Here is a 24,444-nt window from a genome sequence, read left to right on the forward strand (position 1 = left end):
TTTGTACTCTCCTTGGCCAGAATCAGAACTGCAAACTTTCTTTCTTTCTCAGTAGAACGAGCATAAATAGATACAAGGTGCTCAAAATTATATCCTTAATAAACATATCCGGATCTTTTCTTAATTTTATTTTTTTATAATAACAATAAATAAATAAATAAAATAAGAAGGAAGAAAGACATAATTCCTTGCAAAATGACCGGAGTAAATCATACCGTTTGTTTTTAATAACTAAACAGGTGCAGGCAAATTAAAGGGATAGTTCACCAACAAATAAAAATGTAGTCATCTTTTGTATTCATCCTCGTGTTGATCTAAACCCTAATGATTTTTATTTCTTCAGTGGAACCCAAACCTTTCAGAAGGATATGATGCAACACTCACTCTGTATGAGAGGATATTCCCATATTTAGGCTAGAATTAAAAACATTTTGAAGTTGCATTCTGATCTAGGCCTTCCAAACATTTCAAATTATTTTAATGGAATAATCTTCCAAATACACACTTTTCACGAGTAGCCTATATCTTTAGATTTTTGTTAATTAATTTCAAGAACACATTATATATTCTTTTATGGTCCACTTTCTGTTTTACATCTTCCCCAAAATGAATTTTTGGCTGCTTCTAGGGACGTTTTTTAAGCTATTTTGTCCTCTCAATTACAACCACACACTTCCTGCAGCTGAGTGGTTTAATCACCAGCGACGCTCTCCAGTCAAGCCATGACTGGCAGTGACATCATTGCCTCGCTCCTCTCTGCACTGCTGCACACACAGAGGACTTCCTGCTGAATAATGGAGAAACACACACATTCCTAAACACCCATACACACAAACAGGAACTTCGGCGAAAAAAAAAGCTCCACTGCCCAGATCTAATCTTTCCTTTTACGCAATTGCAAGCTGAACGGCAAACTTCCCCCAGCACATGAACTCACACACGTATGAATGTCTAATTTCTGTTCATATTAGCCAAAGCTTTTTAGAGCTAAGATCTCCATTTCAGAGTTTCTGTGAAGAAATCTTGGGTCATGCACTGTGACTAAATCCTATTGCAAAACATGAAATGGTGCCTAAAGAATCCACTAGCAGTGAGAATAACTCAGACAGACAGTGTCATTCTGCATTAGCTATGTTTGATTATTTCATCATCTGCAGCTCCAGGCTAGGAGGTCTGATCCTGGTGCAGAGGATCTGACGAACGCTGTGGCCCTGCGTTCTCACAGAGCTGCACAAGAAACTAACTCATTTAGGGCTTGAAAAGAACCGAAAAATCCTAATTGCTAAGTCGATTGGTTACTATGGCACATAGGACATAGCATCTTTATCTTCACAGCATTGTGAAATATTTCTGTAAAAAATATTTTATAAATCTTTTCTGTGCATTGTGCTCTGTGGGTTATAAACTTATAAAATTACAAAACCAAATCAGAGCATAATTCTCAGGGAATTCTTTGAGTTCACTCAACTTATTTTAAGAATGGACCACTCTCAGATTTACACAAAGGGAATATTGCTGCTCATCCTAAAAGTTAAGTCAATCATTGCCCTCAATTTTTTAGGGGTAAGGTTCAGGTTGGGGCCTAAAACAAACATTGTTTTCAACCAATACCATACTTACAGTAATGACTAACACATTAAGTTTACATACTGTTGTATTTAAATGGTACTTAAATACAATATTATAGCACTATTATAATATATGTTCAACAATGAAAGTATCATACAAGATTACAAGAATACCAAAAAAACAAAAAACAAACTACAATCTAGAAGGAGATTTTTTGCACATTCATGAGCAATGTCTAGTTGAATTAATGTGGGCGGTAGGCTTCAACAACATCATATACCATCAATTAATAATTTCAGTGCTCAATATGTTTTTGAAAATCAGTTCCCCTATGGAGAAAATGTATGTGATTTCCACTTCCAGGTCCCACTGCTCTCAATTGGACAGACATTATGTCACCTGATTAATATTCATGAGCCAAGCTGATAAGATTTATATTGCATTAACCTCACCCACTTTTCAGAGTTTAGATGTATGCTCGATTGCTAAAATGATTCTTGGTGTTGACAGAAATGTTGTACTTTGGTAAAATCATATTTCGCATGCCGCTCCCTGCCGTTAGTCGTGTACAAGCACTGGTTTTAAAAAGAGATTCTTCTCCACAACAAGACGACAAGACAACAAACTCTCAAAATCAGGACAGAGACGCAATGCACCACTGAGATTTTATTATGCAGACATTTTATTCAGATAATGTTCCACCGAGAACATGGAAGAATGAAAGGTAGTCAAAGAAAGAGACACAAAAGCAGACGGAAATAGACAATGACTGTGTTGTTGTGTTTCGGTATCTGGAGATTTTAAGACTGAAGCTTTTTCTTTGATGTCTACAACGGAGACGCATATGTATCTCATGTACATAGACTAAAAAGGTTGCACAAACGCCAGCTAACACCAAACAGACACACAGCTGACAGAGAGGACACAGTATTCAGCAGCAAGTGCCATTTTAGGCTCATTTCAGGCTGCAGTATATAATTTGAGAGACAAAACAGTCAAATGAGAAGAACATCTAAATGATTACACATTCATCCTCCATTTCCTTCTATCCGCTCCATACACACACACACACACGCATATACACACAACCACCAATTAGATGCAGGAGGAAGGAGTCAGCACGGCTGCTTCTATTTGCGTCTTCCTTGAAGAACTCCAGATCCGTGAGGATGAAAGCGGGAGAAGAAAGGAATAGAAAAGCTGATCTCCGCTGAACTGGCGTAGAGTGTGATGTACGCTGGCATGACAGGCTGGAATCTGGGCCATAGTTACATTCATTGTTCAGAGAGCTGTTACAAAATTAAACCCACCGACAGCAATGAATGTTGATTATGACCTTTGTAGAAACTAACTCATTTGTAGAGGTGGGCGTGTCCTGGTTAAAGAGGGCGTGGCCTCAGGGCACAGTCAACGGTCGATGGTTTTTCAATGTCAAAAACTCACCGACAGCGTTGAATGTTCAACAAGACCAGCAAGAGGGTGCGAAAGACCCAAATATTTCATTCAAAACCTTGTCACGTGGGTTTCTGCGTCCTCAGAAACTTCAAGAAGAACCGTCACCATGCTGAGCCAAGTGTCTGCTAGAAGATAAAATGAGAATATGATTATTATTTGATTAAAAAGATGTTGGTGGCTCCAGGATAACTTATGTGGATAAAATCAAATCAAATAAAAAAAAATTAAAGTCAGATATTGATTAAAAGCAACAAAAGACATTTATAATGCTGCAAAAGACTTCTGTATCAAATAAACGCTGTTCTTTTTAATTTATTCATCAAAGAATCCTAAAAAAAACACGACAGTTTCCACAAAATATAATGCTGCACAACTTGTTAACATTGATAATATGAATTATTACTTGAACTAAATCAGGTTATTAATAATTTTAATAATTGTATTTATTATTATTTTTAAAGGATCATGTGACATTGAAAACAAGAGTAATGGCTGCTGAAAATTCAGTTTGCCATTTCAGGAATAAATTACACTTTAAAATATACTGAAATATAAAGCAGTTATTGTACTAATTAATTGTACTAATATTTCACAATGTTACAGACTATTTACTGATTGATTATTTGTTTGTTGTACCTTGCACACCTTTTCCTAATAAAAGCCATAACTAAAAACTAGACAAGATTAAGCTCCTGTCAAAAATCATAAATAGAATATAAATGTGCAATCATATTCATATCGCTCTAAAATCCTAATAAAACTCTAGAGGAACAACTGTTGTAGTGGACCTTCTTACACAAAACCAGAATCCATAGAGAAAATACTGTGCAAGTCAAATAAAATCTCATCATAAAAGAATAAAAAGTGATGTTCTGGAAATAATATCATTGCAGATGGCATTCCTTTATAATTTCATTATTTTCTTTATTTCATACAAATATTAGTTTACCTCTCGCACACACATTCTCTTTCTTTTCAGACAAAAGGTGGTGATCTGATTTGCACTAAAACCAAACTCTTCAACTAAATCGCTCTACCATTTCGAACACAATGGACGATGAATTCACACACACCGCACCATCTCTTCAGACGACCATGGGGGGTGGAAGGGTTTCCTATGGCAACAGTGGTGTGAGGGAGGGATGTGATAATCCGGGGGGATTGTGGGTAGAGTGGATGTCTGTGTTCAGGGGGTCCCCTGTGAATCCAGATACTCAGCATTACATTATCACGAGACAGAACACATGCAGACTTTATACTAGCCCAAATTAAAGGACAGAGCAAACAGTGCTTCGGTGGTGTTCTCATGCACTTTTTGGATATTATTAGTTATTTAGCAGGATATTTGCATTAATTTCATACATTTGCGTGATCGGTGAGTACCCAGTAATATAGAATATACAGTAGCATGCAAACACATATAATGCAACGCCATGCAATTAAAGTGTTCCATACAAATTTTTCACTCAGGGTGTTCATGAAAATCCTTGCCTTTCTCAGTCTTTTTTATATCCAGAATATACCTGGTTAGTATAAAAAAATTGTTTAGATCAATTCATTTTAGTTAATCAGTTTACTTATTCTGTTTAAAAATGATTTACTGATTGCTAAATAGTACTAAGATTGTCTGATTCATATAATTGAGTCGATTAGTGATTCAAGTTATGTTTATACAGGTGTTTTGACAGGTTTTGGCCTTTTAAATTTAAGTCATATATATATATATATATATATATATATATATATTTATTTATTTATTTATTTTTATTTTTTTGTGCTCAGTTCATTTTAGTTCGTTTTTCTGTTTTAAAATACGATTCACTGATTATTATTAATATTTAGTGCTGGAATCCCTGATTCATTTTAGTGGACCATTTAGTAACCACCTTTACAAAAACATTCCTTATTTGTCATAAGAATACTTAGGGTGGTATGAAGTGGTCCAATTTGGTAAAGACAGAAAGAGAAAGAATGTGCCTCCCTAAATACACATTTGTCTAATATATAGTCCATAATTGCTTTCAGACGTGGTGGTCTGATCTTAACGTGGACTATAAATGTGGCCTCTTTCAGTGCATCTCCTTGTGGTCTTCCACAGAATTTGGGAAGAAGTGGGGGGTTGGGAGGGGGCCCCGTTTAGCTCTTAAAATACCGTGTATCAAGCTGTGGTCGGGCAGCTTGTCTATCAGCGCTGATTACACATCGCTGCTGCTGCGGACAGGAGGCAATCAGGAACATGTTCACCCCTGATGTGTCTCAGAACGCTTCCGTCCTCTACAGCCACCTGTGGTTTCCACTGCTGTGGACGTGTCTTTAGTGTGAGACACACTGCATCATGATAGATGCAGTGCTGTGGTAGATCAATCGGTCTTAAAACATGATTCACTGATTGATAAGTAGTTCTGCGATGTCTGATTCATTTGAATGAATTGGTCTGTTTGTTCAGTTCAAGCAAATGATTCACTGATAGACGTTGTGTTAGATCTCAATTGGTTTATTGTATTTAACAAAGAAAGGATTGGTTTATGTACAGTTCTTCAAATGAGTTATTGTTGGTTCTGTTTTTTTGTAAATGTATCTTTTCAAGGTTAAAATTCAACAGTCATTATTAGGGTTGCTAAAGATGGTAAAAGTTCTAGAAAATTTCAGAAATATTCCAGAATTTTGGGAAATTTTCCAGGAATTTTTTTGGGATTATTCCAATGATTTTTGGAAAGTTTCCGGAAATTTACAGGAAATTTTCCACCCCTTTGCAACCCTAGTAATTATACAAAAATATTTTACTACAGAATGTCCCGACTGACCGATCAGAATCTAGCATTCCATTGTGATGGCATCTCTCCCCTTCAACGTGTCTATCAATTCTTGCATCTGAGCGCCAGCCTCTTTGTGACAGATCATTAAGGACAAGGCACTCTTTTGAAGCTGCACGGCTGTTTCTGCGAGATGCGCTGCTGGACAATGACGAAATGCCAGACTGTCTGATGGAATGAAAGAGAAGCTTCCCTGAGTTTCCACAGCGATACAATCTCACAGTGCCGCAGGTGACATGAGGTTCAACTTTTAAGCTGGAACTGAGGTAGGGGGATGGAAAACCAGTTAACCCAATCAGTGCTTGATAGCAAACAATGAAAAGAGCAGGAAGTCAGCTCAAATGAAGAGAATTGATTGTATGAATTGCTGTACCTCTTGAAAACATTTTTTTAAATATATATACTATAATATTTCAGTAATATTAAATATATATCATATCCTAAGTAACATTACAATGCTGATTGGTCAATCAAGGTACTGAGCAGTCAGATATTTTTGTATAATGACTGCTAGTCTATGTATCTCAGTTTAGCATTCATTATCCCAAGATTAACTCTTTCAGGCTAATACGAAAACATTTTGTATTGTTTTGGAATCATGACAAACTTTTCAGGGTTTATTTTGACATAACGAAAACTGAATTTTTATCAGCCATTATTCTTATGTTCAGTGTCATGTGATCCTTCAGAAATCATTCTAATATGCTGATTGGGTGTTTAAAGGTCTTCAAACAAAGTTGTTTTGCTTAATGTTTGTGGTAACCAGGATGCATTTTTTTTCCAGGATTCTTTGAATGGAAAGTTCAAAAGAACAGCATTTATTTGAAATGGAAAGATTTTTGTACCAATATGAGTAATGTTACTATCACTTTCAGTCATTTAAAGTATTCAATGTCTTTTAAATATAATACATTTGAATAGTAGTGTGACGGTTTCAGGGGCTTCTAATCACAGGTGTGCCAGCTAGACAGTAAAATGTGTCATATTGTCAAATCCTAGTTATTTAACTTTGAGGAAAACAGTTCAAGTGCTCAGGTTATACGAGTTCATTGCCTCTGAAGCTTGTTATAGTTTGTAGCACAAAAATTTAAACCCCAGTTTAACCTTTGGCCCCTAAAACTTTAGGAATTCAGCCCTAAGTTGCTGATTGCATTGTTCCAATAACTGCCATAGGAGAGAGTGTGTATGCATGCATTAGTGCATGTCTACAAGAGGCACTTTGAGTGAGTTTGGCTCTGCAATCAGCCCGAAAGGCTTTCTACGGGTCACCTGCTTCAAACCTGAACTCAGAGACCGTCTGGGACTTTGACTCTCTCCCCCCAGCAGACACACACACCCAAACACTGATTTGCACGCACACAGCTGTTTTCTACACTGCAGACAAAAGGATGTTTGTCAGGCATGCCTGTGCACAATGTTTCCTATTGTAAAAATCAGTGGCTGGACAACCCACAACCCATTCAATCTCTAGCAAATCACCACTCAGATACTCAGCTTCCTATTAATCACCACAGAGTTCATTCAAAACCCTCACACAGCAACACACAGAGAGAAGTGAGAGGCAGACTAGTGACTAGTACATTTACATACTACCAACTAAACTACAAGGACTACTATAAGGCTTATTTATAATTCACTGGATAAAAAAAATCTGCTCACTTAATGGTAGGGTGGATGATTTCAAAGAGGCTAGCAAGAGCAAGCTACCTCTGAGAGCATAAGATCCCACCCTCCCTGCAAATCCCTCTCCAAAGCCACGCCTCCTCTAAAACACAGACCAGCGTCTAACAAAGTGAAACAATGAGAGATGGTGTTGGTGGAGGGTTGAATGCAATGCTGTCAGATTACCTCATGTCTCATTCACTGGTGAGAAAACATTACAGTAAAAAGGGCATAATATTACAATAATAACACCTTTCTTTAATCATTTGGTCTATAAACGCGTAATGGAACATGTTGATGACGTATCATGTCTACATAAACAAGACACGCGGAGGTATGCAAATAGATACATTTTCAGGAAGGCAGGAAAGCCTATCGTTGTCCTCATACAAAGGGATATGACTGGACAAACATTTTATGGTCCTACACCTTCTACAGATGATATAAATACATTCAGACCACTTGCTATCGGAATGTGAAGAGATTTTCAACCAACATAACAAACATGTTTTTGAACCAAATCACGTAGCCGACTTTTAATAAATAACCATGCAAAGAGTTCATTTCTACAATCAATCGAACACCCTCAATTTAAAGCAACTGTATTTAGGTTTTTAAGTTGAAACATCAGTTTCAAAATCATTCTTGTGCTACACTGACTTCTAATAAGGTAAATGACTTCTGTTTCTTTCCTAAGGTACCCTCGATCCTCTATTTTGGGAGTATAAAAAAATTGTGGATAGCTTTACAGCAGCGACCAATGCATGTGTAAAGCTATCCAATATAATACTGTATATCTGAGACAGTCAATCACTTAACTGTAGGTTGTGGCAAAGATGGAAAAAAATTATATTAATAATAAAAATAGTTATAAAAAATATTTCATATATGTTACATGTTAGTAATTGGAAAGCATGGGCCGTTTTTCCTCTTTCTGTAACCCAAAACTGATAAATGATTGCAAATTGAAACAGCATACACAAAACAACCACAACAACACAAAAAGTTTGTGCTTAGTAAGATTTTTTTTTTTAAATCTCACCAAGGATGCATTTGTTTGACCAAAAATACAGCAGAAATAGTATTACTGTAGAATACTATTGCAGTTTAGAACTGCACAATCGTAATTAATTTATAAAAAAAAAAAATAATATATATATATATATATATATATATATATATATATATTATCAATAATGTCAAAAACAGTTGTTTTGCTTAATATTCTGCTTAAAATAAAGTTTTTTTTCCTAAGAAAAAAGCTCTTTTTTTTTAAAGAATAGAGACTTATGTAACATCATAAATATCTTTACTGTCACATATGATCAATTTAATGCATCCTTGCTGAATAAAAGTATTAACTTAAAAAATCATGCATTATAGCTCTCCTTGAACACAACCACCAATTTAAAAAAACAAACATTAACCAATGAAAACCATAAAACAGTTAAGCAACCCAACTCCAAAACCAACTACCAATCTGAAAGCACCAATTAAACAGCCCCACCTAAAAACATCAATCAATCAAACAAACAGCCTAAACGTAAAACCGTTCGACTCAAAGCGCTGCCCCTTCCTTTCACCCTGAATGCCCCTTTTTTAAAGCCTGTAGGAGTGGCGGGATTCCAGAGTACAGTGAGACTGTTTATGCCACGGATCACAGCAGACAGACATAAAGCTTTCACTCTGCCTCCCTCACATAGCGGCCACTACATTAAAAGGACATAAATCTGTGGGAATGGACTTGCAAGAATGTGTATGAGCATATTAAAGAAAATAAACCTGATGTCAGTCAGAGAAACCAAAGCCCTGCAGATGTGATGAGAGAACAGCTTCTACCTTGCTTTTTTGGAATAGAAATGGTTTTCATCATTCCCTCTTCTCTCATTTTTGATTCACGGCTTATTAGAGGCTGTTCCACTGACGTAACCCATACATGGAAAGCCATTATATATTAATTTTTAAATAAAGTTACAGTCAGGGTTAGCGGGAGGATGTATGGAACCCTTATATGCAAAATAGCTTTGTTTTTCTTGGAACATGCAAACTCCAATAAATCCATTATATGAAGGGCCGGGAGCCAAAACCCAAACAATCATTTATTTAAAATATATCTACAGAATGTCAGCTTTTTGGAAAGTTCATCAATTTACTGTTTTTCTTATTCAACACTGTAGTATTTTATCCTCACAGCTCTTACTTGGAGGTCCAATGAGGACAAGATGTGCGTGTGTTGGAGTTCTTGAAGGCCGACAGTTTATTTCTACGTTGCGACGCGTTTTTGCCAACTCAGCAAAACCCCTGCAGCTTCTGGAGACAGAGTGTGGGTGAGAGGGAGAGCGCAAACCCACAGTCAAACTTCAACGGCTTCTACTGTCCTGCACAGCCTCTGAAAAACAAGCAAGTCACACACTTACATATTCACGCTCGAACTTCTTGGCCCCTGAGCAGCTGAAACACAGCAAAAGGAAAATCACATGGCATCCCCGCCAGACAATATGGTCATAAAAGAGAAAGTGCACAGCTATGGTTGGCTTAAACAAAAGGATGGGGACAGACCGTCGGGCACCAGAGCCACATCCACAAAAGATGAAGCCCTGGATTACAGAGCACTGCAGAAAACCATATGACTGATACAAGACAGCATGTCCCGAAAGAACCTCGTAAAACATACACTCATAATTTTGGCTGTCCAAAATTTTATTTTCTTTAAACCAGAGAAATTATGTTTAGTTGTTTTCTAATTTTATTAAATCAGCAAACATTGCTAAACAATGCATATTTTTCTCCATATAGGACACAAATTAAATTGCAAAAAATCATAAAGTCTTAAAGCTTGTGAAACAAAGCAGGCAACAGAATTGAACAAGAAGGTTTGTTAGCTTATCCAGCTAGTGAATAATCATTACAGATATATGAAATCTGAAGATACCATATCTTCGCCCCATTAATCTCTGTAAACTATGAATATTCAATAAACAACCTCATGCCAGGACATGTCTCACACAGCCTCAGGTGAACTTTCCAGAAGGCAGCAGAAGGTGGAAGCAGGGCTGTCGCAAAACTTCACAATGCCTATGACAAATGGCAACTTCACACACTGTTCAAACAATCACATGTCTTGCTGACAGGAAGTGCAGAACTGCAGGGATGTATGTGGCAACACAAAGAGCTTTAATCTTCCTTACAAAAGAAGGAAACATAGTGTGTGATTTACAAGCCAACAGCACCACACAAGGATTCATCGAATCACAGCGGAGACCCTTGAGTGTAACGGAGCCCATTTAAGTTTAACACTACACTCTTTATTTCCTCTGCTTCTGTTCTTTTCCCTCTTCACCTCTTTTCTCTCTTCTCAACGCCTCTGCAGGAAGTGCACACTGGAGTTTATTTTTGAATCAGACAAAAGGAATGCATGCCATTTCCTGTTCATGCCGTCTCCATATGGACATATGAAGAAATGCATAGGTCTAATAGAAGAGTTTTCCAAGAGGCTGCCATTAAAATCTCATCAGACTCTCAATATCAAACAATACGTTTTTTTTTTTGTCCGCTCTGGAAAACACTGAGAATCAAGCATCCAATAGAAGAGTACAAATTAAAAGACACAAAATGTGAATTTTCAGAGATGCAAAAATGCAGACTATGACGTACTCATGAACAATGGTACATAAAAAAATGAATTGTATTCTTTTAACAAACTTAAAAAAAAAACATCTGAGAGCCTAGTACTATAGTTAAAATGAATGCTACTGATATTCTTTGATTATTCTTAGAATTCTTTGAAGCATCGGAAATAATTTTGGTCCAAAAATAACAAAAAATACGACTTTATTCATCATTGTCTTCTCTTCCGGGTCTGTTGTGAGCGCGTTCAAGTGTAGTGATATCCTATTCGCGAACAATTCATTCAATTTAACCGGTTCTTCTTATAGGAGACGCGAACCGTTTCAAACGATTCAGTTCGATTTGGTGAACTGGTTCAAGAAGAACCGGTTCAATCAAATTATTCGTTTGGAACGACATGAGGGTGAGTTATTAATTACAGAATTTTCATTTTTGGGTGAACTATCCCTTTATCCTACCACATTATTTCATCCTTTCAAAACTACAAGGGAATCTGAGTATGGGTGTGCTCTACAGTAAGAGTCCCAAACTTTGAGTCATTATGTAGTTTTTTTTGTGCTTAAAGCAGCATCTGCTTTGGCATCTGCTGAAACAAGACAAATTGGTGGCTTCTACTAAAGACAAATTGAGAAATCTATAAAAAGAGCATGCTTTAATGAGGAAGAATAAGAAAGAAAGAAAAAAAAGACAATTTACTGTATGCCAAACCGTTGGTTTGAACTGAGACTCAGCCCTGGCAGGTTTTATGTGATCATGTGACAAAGACTTGAGTGCTTACATTATATATATACAATACAAGTGGAATGTCATTCCCATTTAAACAAGCTGGTTCTCTTTATGTGGAAAGGTTATAAAATATGTTTTTCTCTTCACTACATTTGGGGAAAAATGTTTAAAAATTAAGTTGAAAAAATAAGCAAACCACACCACAGTCATTTACATAAAAAATGAATGTAACTAAATATTCAGTTCCGTCATTTAGTCTCTAAGCAGATTAAATGAACAAAACAGCCTCTTTTTCTTTTTCCTTGACATAATCAAAATGAATTAAACTCTCTAACAGTCCTCACTCATTTTTCACACAGAGAGGGGTAACAAGTAAAAAAAGAAATCGAGAGAAAAAAGAGGAAAATGAAATAAGAGAAATGAACGGCTCATTGCTTGTGCATCCTGCAGCAGTAGGGTCCCACACTGTGCCCAGTGGGGTTTACAGCATTATGGGTAATGGGGGGGGGGGTGTTCTAATGGTTTAGACTAGCTGGGAGGTTGTCGTTTGGAAGTGAGAAAAAAAAAAAGAGGAATCGACGCTTTCTGTTTATGCCATAGACACTCAGTAAAACACAGTGTTCTTTAACTGTGTGTGTATGTGGCTGCTCTTCAAAAGGTTCCAACTTATTGAGTCTCCAGATCACAGATTACAGCCAACAATTTTTGGCCATTTGGATGTTTTTATTTTTTTTATCTATTGCATTTCTTTGCTGGAATTGATGTTTTTTCATAATTTCCTAAAGCAGAGGTGTTCTTTTGGGAATCTGCTGTGTAAGATGTCTGTGGTTAAATCCTCAGTCATAAACACACGGCACATTCCACAGTCAGCACCTTGTGAATGTTCTCAAGACAGTGTTTACAACGGCCTTTAATTTGTTTCCAATGAAAATCACAAGTTAAAATCAATTTCACATGTTTCTTTGATGCAGCTCTTAGGAGACATTTGGTGAATAAATGTGAGTTTGTATCAGAAATGGTCTTTAATTAAACATGTTTCCCATGGGTTTTGTGGAAAAGAACCATCAAAAATGTATTATGCATAATTAAGCCTTAAAAAAACATGCCTTAAAAATGTCACATTATTTCATCCCAATTATGATTTGACTGTCAAAGAAGCTATTCACTAGCGAATTGGATGTCTTTAAAGACTGATTGTGTATGTTTTTTTAGACAATTCAAGATCTTAAGTATGAAAATGCATTTGTGAAAATGCACACTTACAATTACCGCCTACATTTCCTAAACTAAAAAGCCTTGCACCGTGTATCTCCAGCCACCATGTGCGAAAGCAGAACGTCACTTGTCAGTAGAAGTGTCACTGAATTTTCAACACTACACTACAAAAAACCTGTGAATGGAAGCTGAAAATGATGACGTTAACAGCTGACAACTTTTAAACTGCCAAGAATTAAAAAGAAAAAAAAAGCAGTAACTACACCAAAACTGGAACTGAGCAGATTGGCTCAAGAGTTTTTTGATTAACTTTGATTTGATATCAATTTTCACATTTGGTTTTCTTTCTAAGCATAATCAAACCAAACCCATCTGTCACAGTCAATCTTCAGACATAACTCTGATTAAATGTGAAGTTATTTTGCCCATGTAGGGGAGTGAAACTGAGTTTGAGGAATTGCTGTGTTTTTCCATATAACATTAAAGGCTCCAAAAGAAGGTTTTTGCTTTGAATGTCATTGAAGAACCATTTTTGGCTCCCCAAAGAAGTGGTTCCTGTACAAAGAGCCAAGTGTGAAGAACATTTTAAAAATCTAAAAAACATTTATTTATTTTTACTATAAAGTAGTTTTTTTGTTTGTTTTTTTGCAATGGAATGGATCTATGAATGTTAAAGGTTCTTCACAGAACCACTGATGCCAACATAGAACCTTTATTTTTAAGAGCATACTGAGATTAAAACCTAGAACTGATATATTTAATTCTTAATCACGGTCTTAAACACACACAGGCCTGCTCTTTGTACAAGTCTTTCAAAGGCAGCAAATTGGGTTCGGATATGTTCCACTCAGATGGCTACTTTAATTCCAATTTAAGCAACAACAAATAGTCCCACATTAAACTCACGCCATTGACTGAGCCAAAGTTGTTACTTAAAAACAAAGACTTTTGAAAGCACACAGGCTATTTACAGTTTTCGAGGAAATCAACTTACGAAAAGCTTAGTTGTCTCTGAACATTAAACTGGTCTAAGAGATGGTATTTTAACACCAAACTCATTTAAAAAAATACATAAAGTATACAATCACACACTAGGACAGGTAGTGGAAATTGAACATAATATCCCATATTTTAACTGTATATAAATGTGTCACTATAGGCAAAACAATGTCGTTTTAGTGCAATTTTTAATAACCAACTGCAGTCATGCTCCAGGGATTGTAAGTTTTCAGGGAAGAATAGAAAGATCGTTAGCATAAATCATTTGCTATGTTAAGGGTTGTTGGTGATGTACTGTAGATGCAGGAACGCTGGTAACGCATTGCCCCACACCACCCAAACGCTCCAGATGGGGACAAAGTTTATGCAGATTGGCTCATTAACCTCACTGTGCTGATCTCTCCACGGTAATGACACACACAGCACGCTGGGGCTTCAATAATCCATCTCAACATCCTCCCCACTCAAAAGATTACAGTGTGGATGCCACATCCCCAGCCCTGGAAATAGCGAAGCCTCTACAAATGTGAGCGCACACACTTAAGCGCACCTAGAAAAAGCGTTAGAACAAAAGCAGCTGGTGTCATATTCCCCCTGAGGTGTTTCTGTTAATTTTAGTTCCTCAGACAGAATGGATGAACATCACTTTGAGGCGAAACCCATTCTGGAATATTTTTCCCAAAACACCACAACCACACATTGAGGTATGTTATCTTTATGTGTGGATTTCGTTGAGACTTGGAATGGGTGTGGCTTCCCTCAAGAAATCCCAAGCGTTTTCCAGATTTTAGAGCTGCCTTGCCGTCTGTGTGTTTGAAAATTATTGTTGAATGGTGACTGCTTTTCACTGTTTGCATCGAATGCCCACATTTACACTGCTGAATATCACACACCTTTGAGAAAAACAAATTCTTTCAGTTTTTACTTTAAAGCAGTCAATGTGCTCAACTCCTGCAAGGGGTTGTGTACTTCTGGGACATTTTAAAAGAGCTGTGCTCAAACTATTGGTTTTTATAATATTGGTAAAGGTAAAAATGTTCACACACCCAATACATTATCCTGTGGACAGCACAAACTGTTGCTCATTATTTGGAAGTCTTTTGTTGTGTCTTATTGCTATACAGAGATACTTTCCCACCAAAACTGTCCCAAACTACAATACATTTGTGTTCAAATGTTTTTGGTCAGTGACTTTTTTTCAGTTTTTGAAACACTTAATTTTTTGAAGGATGCTTACCAAGGCTGCATTTATTTGATCAAAAATACAGTAAAACCAGTAATATTTCAAATAATTACTACAATGTAAAATCACTGTAATCTATTATTCCTTGGATTGCAAAGCCAAATTTCCATCAGTTTTCAGTGTCACATGATTCTTAAAAAACATTCTAATATGCTGAATTGGTCCTCATGTAACATGTCTTATTATTAATACTGAAACCAGTTGTGCTGCTTAACGATTCTCTGATGAATAGACAGTTCAAAAAGACAGCATTTATTTAAAATTGAATACTTTAGATCAATTTAATGCATCCTTGTTGAAAGGAAGTACTCATTTCTATCAAAAAACTAACTTTTTAATGATATTGTTTGTGTCTGAGATGTGCTTTCATCTTATGTCTGACAGCAAAGACAGCATTCTTAACTTCCAAACCTACAATTCCACAAATATGAACCCCTTTTTGAAGAAATGTTAAGACTTGTAGCTTAACACAAAGTATGTAGGGGCCACTTAACATAAAAACATAAAAATATGCTTCCGTCGTATTTTCACTTGATCTGGAGAGAGCAAGAAGTCGTGGCAAACAGTCTGAGAAAGATGTAATGCCAGAAAAATAGAACATATTTAGGTCGAAAAGTATTTATGTAATGTAACTGATGAAATATTGAGAAGACAAGAAATTCAGAGCAGCATTATAGCTGTGTATTTAATTAGGATTTGTAAAAAATGAACAAACTCTATTTGTTCACAAACTAAAAAAAGATTTAGTTTAGAACTAATTTAACTTTTCAGATATATTTCAATTTATTTTAACGTCTCACTCCAAATTTGTGTCCTAAATTTAAACCGTATTTATTATTTACCAATCTAAATCTTTTTTTGAAAGGTTTTTCTTGCATATGTGTGCTTAGGCAGTGTTATTTAAAATATATTAATTAAAATAACCATGTTTGACATTTTGTTTTGTTTTTTAATTCAATGGCATTCATACAATGATATAATGAAATGTTCAAATACTTTCTGAGGCCAGTGTATCTTACCCTGCAGATACACCCGACATTAAAACATTGGATTTATGTGCCTTATCACACGGTGTGTCCCCTATTCATAAAAGAATAGAAGCTTTTTCTGACGCTGTTTGGGCCTGTTTTCTGTGTGTAAGAGAGAGAGAGAGAGACAGAGAATAGAGGAGAGGGTGTTCTCTCCAGACGCCCGTTGCTGTTGATCATTATGTCTGTTTTCAGGTGTCTCTGAGGGTGGCAGAAGGTGGAGATAAACCCGGGAGACAGACAAAGAAGGTGGAGAGAGTGTGTGTGTGGAGGGGGTTCACTTTCCGGTACAGATATAATCACACAGCCTGTAATATATTTAACAGCCGTCTCTCTCGGTCTGTTGCGGCTTTCCGTGACCTTACTTCATCTCACTGCGGACCAGAACGGCAACAAACAGATTTCATATATTGCAATTAGACACATCTGGATCCCGTCAACAGCGCCAGACGGATTTTAGTGATCAACTCGATTCAGTTTTTTTCTGAACACAATCTACTTTTTCTTTTAAAGAGTGACTCGTCTACACAAAACACATCAACTGTTGTAGTTAATAATTAACATTTAGTTTGGAAAAAACTGCAGAGAACAGCGAAACTGAAACCCAGATTAAAGGTAATCATGCACATTTAACTTGTCACTAAGCTAGGTTTATCTTCAGGCCATGTACAAGCATCAATTTTCTGATTTAATCTAATGATTCAGCGGAGAAGATGAGAGTCTGGGCGCTGAGGTGACTCACACCACCGTCTGTGAACAGACCGACATTGGAAAGCAGTCAAACACAAGAGGTCAGATCCAGGTGATCTGGAGCAAACATTTCATTTAGAAATCTAGAAATATCATCTCTGAGCAGACAGGGAGGGTTGTAATACTTTGCGATTTACATCTGCTGGAGCCACAAAGATTGCTGAAAATGGGACAGTGTGTACACCTACAGTTGTGTCCCATTTTATTAGCTTTTTTTTTTTTTATCAAAATGGTTCTAATATGTTTACCACTTAACCAGGTGTACCAGGTTTATGATTAAGAAATTTGATTACCACAATTAATGAATGTGTGAATAATTTAAATGGTCTGTACTTTTGATTGAAGTTCACTCAGGGTAGAACTGCAACAACAGCATTCTTTGTATTAAACATGAATTTATATAGTTAAGGTGTATGCTGTACATTTCTAAACTGCTTTAATTTGTAGCAGTAGGAATACTATATCAAATTTTGAGATACATAGCACAAATATCAGCGAGTTAAACTTATTGAAACAAAATGTGTAGCAACTATTCCCAGTGTAGAAACAATTTTCACTCAGAAATCTTAATATTTCTTCTTATTTCAAATCATGAATATATATATATATATATATATATATATATATATATATATATATATATATATATACATATATTTTTTTTTTTTTTTTTTTTTTTTACGTCATCTCACTAAGTGATGTAGTGAGATGACGTTATTGCAATAAAAGTATTCCATAAATATCCAATTCTAGATGTTTTGGTGTAGTCTAAATAAGAAACATATAAAAGACAGTAATATATAATTAAGTAAGGATCAAGGATAACCCCAGTTTTGATGTTACACCCTCAAGTGGCTTTTAAAGATCTTTGTATCTTTCTATCTGTTGCGAACTGATATCGGCTATTTAACTTTTATAGGCTATATATAATTATCTAGTCATTTCTAACATAGATACATTACATTACATTACTGATAAGTACATTTAATAGGCTACATGAAAAATCTAAAGATACTGCAATATATGTTTAAAACGTCTGACGGAAATGTATCGATCAAACTGCAGATAAAGCACTTCTATTGATAAGTTATTGGTGACAGTTCCTATTTCATGCGCAGCTGCCACCAGCTTTTACCTTTTTATTTTATGAACAAAAAATCTATACATGTGCATTGTGAGAGCAATGTGAAGGCTTACATACCGTCTTTAAAATCTTAAGAAGATATAGAGGAAGCCAGTCCACGTAAGGAGCATTCGCATCGCTTCAGAAATCTCCCCGGATCCTCTAGCAGCTCGGATCTGCGCCGCTCACCGCTGAGTCGATCACTGTAGTTCCACTCGCGCTCTCAGTGATTCCACAAATGGGGCGGGGCTTTGTGTCACATGACAGACTGTAGAACATATGATTGGCCACTGGGATGTAGGTTGCCAAGTGCTCTTGATTGTGATTGGTTGAGTGTAAAAATATTTGACGTTGAGTCCACAGTGTGTTAGAATTTTGTGAAGGGGGGAATAGTGTGGGTGGGTGGGGTCCTTTAGAAAAAAAACTAGGCAAGGCCCATATTTTCTGCGAGTCTGTCAGTGTGGAGCTTTTCATCTTAAGGATGCTTAAAAACGTATATTATTCACGAAAGTGCAGCTATATATAATGATTTTTTTTTTGAGTGCAAAAGACCAGTAACTAATGTAGTTAATCATTCAGGCGTTTTCAAAGAAAAATGTGAGCAAAAATAAAATTATTGACAAGATTTAATGACAAAGATTTTACAATTATTTTTGTCAAAGAATATATTTATATAAAATAATAAATTATTATATATTATTATTAAAATTCCATTGTCTGGATCAACATAGTGAAAAATCTAGAACAAGCATATTTTACATTTAATTTGATCTCTTAGTGCTTTTTTTTTTTTCAATGTGTTTACAATATTACAATAAAATTTGTTGCTTTTTTTTCTCAGCCTGTACAAGTCCTGTTTACCCCACTACCCACAAATTTGAATGAATTGGCTTGGCTAAGAGGAGAACAAGTACTTTTATACCGACTCATTTGTCTTACTTCTGGTCAGGGCGGCAGAAGGATGCATAAAAGCATCCTTTAAACTGTTCCATTGAGGTATGTTTCTGGCCATCATCTGGAACAGATTCAGTTTTAATTGATAATTGGTTCCCCAAGATCTATAAAACAACAAAGAGAAATGAAGAAATGAAAAACATTAAGAGTGCTCCTCCTCTGCACTGTTTCTGCTGAACCGCAGAGCTGTGTGACACATTTCGGTGAATTATTTACAGAAGAAAACTCAAAATAGGATTCAGTCCTCCTTTTGTGAGCAACGAGAGTCACTACTCAAAGCTATCAGGATCAAACAGCTTGTAAAACAGATCTGTAAATCAACTTTCTTTCTTCCATGGAAAAAATAAAGAAGTGAGAAGTCACGTCGAACATATTTATGGCTCAAACTGCCTGGAAAAGAGTGGTCATTTTTACTAAGGAATACTTTCGTTTTCCTTATAAGAAAGTCATGGGTGTTTAAATGTATAAATCAGTAGCTGACTGTTGAACACATGCTATATATTCATTTTTTAAATCTTTAATAGAATTTATCTGAAAAATAAAAAATAATAAAAAAGATTAATTCTTAAATTGTAACTGCACCTTACATTCTGTCCCCATATGCTCATAGAGTTATGAGTAATACTGCACACATTTCTGTCTATCATGGTGTCTGTTGAAACCACATTTTATAAGGATGTGGTAGACAGTGTGAAGGAAAATTAATCTTTCTCCTCTTCGCACACTCACATTCGTGTGCTCAGTAGTAATTTGCAGGGCTGATAAATTCGCTCCTGCTAAAGGATAATCCGTAATGAAAGTGTTGCAGGTTTGTGCAGCAGCGGCTAGTTTCTCTCGTCTCCATGGTGATTTGACATAGACGTTCACATGTGGGTAAAAACATTTCACTGGGATGGTATTCAGTGCTGGAATTTATTGCTAAATTTAGGCAGGACATTTTCACAGTTATCTGCCTGACACCGCAGTCTAGAGACCACATCATGAATTGTTTCATGAGAGAAACTCACATAGCTACTCCTTATTGGCATAAATTCCAAAAGCCATTTCAAAATCGGGAATCAAGAATCTATTTAAGTCTTGTTTCACATCACGTAAATGTGCTAAATATATTCTTACCAGCAGGTTTTGTAAATTACTATTGGATAAATTCTGGTGCTGCTTTGGAAATCAATTTAAATTGGGACGACATGTAATTTTGTAAATGTGTTGATACAAAAACACCATTTGTGTGTGATCAGAATGATTGTTCCACCTTTTGTCACTGTCATCACGTGTGGAAATCTGATCTGCTACACTTGATTACCATGACAACCTGCCAAAGCCAGGGATTCAGTTGTATCGGTGCCAAACGCTAGGGAGAGTGCAAATTTCTGTGTGTGCATTAACAAAACCCTTTCATTTAGCTGTGGTGAAAAACTAAACACAACCAGAACGCATATCAAGAATTGAAAAATTCAAACAGAGTGAGAACAGACTCTGCATCCACCTTATTTTGCATTGCGGAAGTGAGCACATTTTTTTATGAATGTGCAAAACAGCTATATATAAAATAACTACAAGTGCATATTTGCTAGATAAAGTCTTACAGGTGAATTTTGTAAGTTGGCACCAGTTTAAACTGGCGTGATGCGTAATTTTTCTGATTTGAGACCAATACACTGTTGTGTGTGTATGATCATAATGATCAGTATATTCAGAAATTAAAAGTTAAATGATCAAGAACTTGCTTTGTGGTTTATAAAACAAGATGAGAACACAATCTGTATCCATTTTATTTTGCAACATGAAACTATTTGAGCTATTTGTCTTGTATAATGTGCGAATCTTCCAATTTATTCACTACTATATGGAAATAAGTAGAAGAATAACAACGTGCAGCAAATGATTAAAAAAAAATAAAGTGTTAATAAGTGGAAAGTAAAACCAATTTCGGACCTTTCCTAATCCATATATATATGTGGATGGATCATACATTGTGGCAGTGTCTGAAATTGTATTCTGTCTGAGTAGGTACTTACGGTGACCCAGTAGTGTACAACACAACAAAATCAATGCAACACAATGCATCAGATTAATTTTGTTGTGTTGTGCTAATTTCATTGTGTCACGACTTGTTTCCATTGTGTTGTGGAGATTTCATTGTGTTTGTGACTTGTTTCCATTGTGTTATACAATTTTTTTCACAAACTCTTTTTCACTAAATACTATAAAGTAGTGAAGTATGTGATTTTGGATGAAGCCTATTACTATTGACTGCTTTAGGATTTTTTATGTGACTGAGGGGATGGAGGTACTCTCTTGTCAGAATGGCTGGATGATTGCTGATGTGCCTTGAGTGAGGGCAGATGGTTGCTAATTGGAGTGATTAGATCTTAACGAGGGGAGTGGTTCTTAACTAGGCACCCACTGTCTTAGCCAATAACACATTGCTCCAGTCAGCTGCTGATAATGAGCTCTACCAAAATCCCTCAGATATAAACAAAAGGAGCTTAAAGAATAAGAATTTGCATTTTAAATCAGTGTTGCTCTTCTGAGGCTTCCATTCATTGTGAAATAATGAATAATGGTATTAATAATTATTATATATAAAAAAAAATCTGACATTCCCAGAATTCCCTGGAAGACACCTCTTATTTAATGGTAATAATGTGCCTCTTACTGTCATTTCTGTGGTCCTGTACCCTCTGAATGTCAGCTGATCTGGTGTGATCCTGACCTGGGCCAAGCAGTGGTGTGTTGTAAGAACAGTGTGTCTGATACAGAGGGAGATGCTGAGTAACATGTCTGGGTTTCGGGGTGACCGACGGTTACTTATGATGCAGTTATGCAACTGTTCGCTTTGAGCATAAATGGAGGAAGGACATTCTGACCCAACAAGAGGAAGTACTGTGAAACTATATCAGGGCCCTTTTGACAAACAATCTCTCTTCCTCTGATCCAGAATCAGTGCTTTGGTTTGATATTAAACGTTTGTCCAGACAGAACCAGATTTAGCCACAGAACAGCAAATTAACATTTGGGAACCACCACAACTTTCATTTATAACATTCATTCCACTCTCACATGCTCAACCACTGTGGTCAGTTAGCAGCAAAAGCTGTGTCTGGATGATATTATACTGATCATTTCAACGGTATCTATCTATCGTTCGATCATTTGGGGTCAATGGGAATTAATCATTTTATTCAACAAGAATGCATAATATTGATCAAAAGTGACAAAGGCAAGTATAGTGGTACAATAGATTTTGTTCAAGTATGTGCTTTTGAACATTCTTTTTATTGAAAAAATAGTTGAAATAGTAAAAATACAGTTTCCATAAAGATATTAAACAGCAAAAGTTTTCAACATTGATAATAACCAAAAATGTTTCTTGAGTGTCAAAGCAGCATATTAGAAGGATTTCCAAAGGATCATGTGACACTGTAGACTGGAGTACTGGCTGCTGTAAACTCATCTTTGGCATTTGGAATAAGTTACATTTTAAATTATATTTAAAGTAGAAAACAGTAAAATTCTAAATAATATTTCATAATATTTATGTTTTTTACTGTATTTTTTTTTTTTTTTTTTTAATGCAGCCTTGGAGAGCATAAAAGACAACTACCACCATAAATTCAGTAATTCGTATTTCAAAACAATTTTAAATTCACATTTTACTAAATCACATGTTAAATAACTTTGCTTTCCTTTTAATTAATTTCAATTCAAGCCTTACAGGCCCTTTCTTAAAGCCCGTGCAGCTTGACAAAGGTGCTGATAGCAGAATTAGGCAGTGAGCATTACGTTATTCTCTGGGGCGCCGGGCCTGTCGCACTGATGTGAAAGCGCGGAGCGACGCGTGGACAAGATGCAGGCAGTTGGACGGCTGGAGGTCTGCTTTGGGGGTTACTCTGCATTGTTGTTGGCTTGGCCTACATGCTCAGCCAAGCATATTCTCTTACTGCAGACACAAATCTAACATCACTGATGCATCTCTCTGTGCATCATCCTTCTTCTCCATCTCTTTTCACTCGTCCGAATCAACGTCTCATGATTAAGGATGCTGCCAGCAGGCATTATAATGACGATCACGCTCTGGCTAATGCCATGTTGTTGCTGCATAATTGAAGCCTATTTTAAAAATAAATGGCAGTATTGTGCTCATAGCTCTGCCCTGGTCTCAAACACGCATATTAAGTACAGCAAAAATGTTTTTAATATCAGCACTGGTGCATTTCTTCAGCCATCTGAAAAGTTGTTTTTCTTTTTTCACCATTAGCATCTTATTAATATTGGATGTATATCAGGACAGTCATCGTCTGCAACATAATGTGGCCAAAAATATGACAAGCACTTATTTGGCTGCATTTTACTCTAGTCTGTCACTATTTCTCACAACTCCAGATGGACACACAGGTTTTATGAATTGTTTAGCATGTACACATGAACAAATCCTCGTCTTTGCATATTCTTGTTGCGCATATACTTAAACATTTGTCAGTTTTAGAACTTTGGCTCTCATTTTTAGGACGTGTACCTGTCATAACAGTATTCAAAGTATTTTTAACATTAGTTTATCCTGGTACTGAGCCGAGATGTACGAGCCACTGAAATTGATTTCATCTTAAAGTTGAAAAGGTCATAGTGCAGGTATTTAAAAACAGACAACTCAAAAGCAGCTTTAAACAGAGGTTTTGTTTGATTGACAAGGGTTTAGCCAATCAGGATTGAGTGGAGCTATGTTGATTGGTTGTGAACTTGTGACTAATAAGTCTTGACAGCAAGAAAGATGGTAACAGTGTTTGCCATTTTCATTCTGTTCAGTGATATACATATGTTGAGAATCAGACATAACCCACTTGTTTCAACTTTGTCTTTTTTCATCTATTTGCATTGATTATCTGTTTTTGAATAGCCATTTGCATAGATTTTTTACTTTCTAACAGGACTTTAGACTTAGTTCTGTATTCAAAAATCCCTGAATTGCAAGATATAAACTTAGAATTCTGAAAAAAGGTAAGAATTGCAAGAAACAGTCTGAATTTTGAACATGAACTCGGAATTCTGAGGAAAAAAGTCAGAATTGCGTGCAGCAAAATATGAATTGTAAGATATAAACCTGGAATTCTGAGGGGGAAAAAATCAGAATTGAAAGAAACAAAGTCTGAGTTGTGAGATATAAACTTGGAATTCTGAGAAAAAAAGTCAGAATCCCAAGAAAAAAAGTCTGAAATATGATATATTAACTCAAAATTGTGAGATATAAACTCGAAATCGCTAGAAACAAAGTCTGAAAAA

At 36.0% G+C, this 24,444-nt stretch overlaps 1 long non-coding RNA gene across 1 annotated transcript; it reads right to left on the reverse strand.

Moving 5' to 3' along the window:
* Window positions 1-2,233: 2,233 nt before the first annotated feature.
* LOC127950433 (uncharacterized) lies at window positions 2,234-18,404 on the reverse strand. The gene is made up of 3 exons (XR_008152466.1): window positions 18,289-18,404; window positions 9,700-9,888; window positions 2,234-3,149 (listed from the first exon to the last, which is right to left on the reverse strand). It is a non-coding gene; the product is annotated as an uncharacterized LOC127950433 (long non-coding RNA).
* Between the last annotated feature and the right edge of the window lie 6,040 nt (window positions 18,405-24,444).

Source organism: Carassius gibelio, chromosome B2 (genome assembly GCF_023724105.1).
Source record: "Carassius gibelio isolate Cgi1373 ecotype wild population from Czech Republic chromosome B2, carGib1.2-hapl.c, whole genome shotgun sequence".
In the NCBI taxonomy this organism is placed as follows: domain Eukaryota; kingdom Metazoa; phylum Chordata; class Actinopteri; order Cypriniformes; family Cyprinidae; genus Carassius; species Carassius gibelio.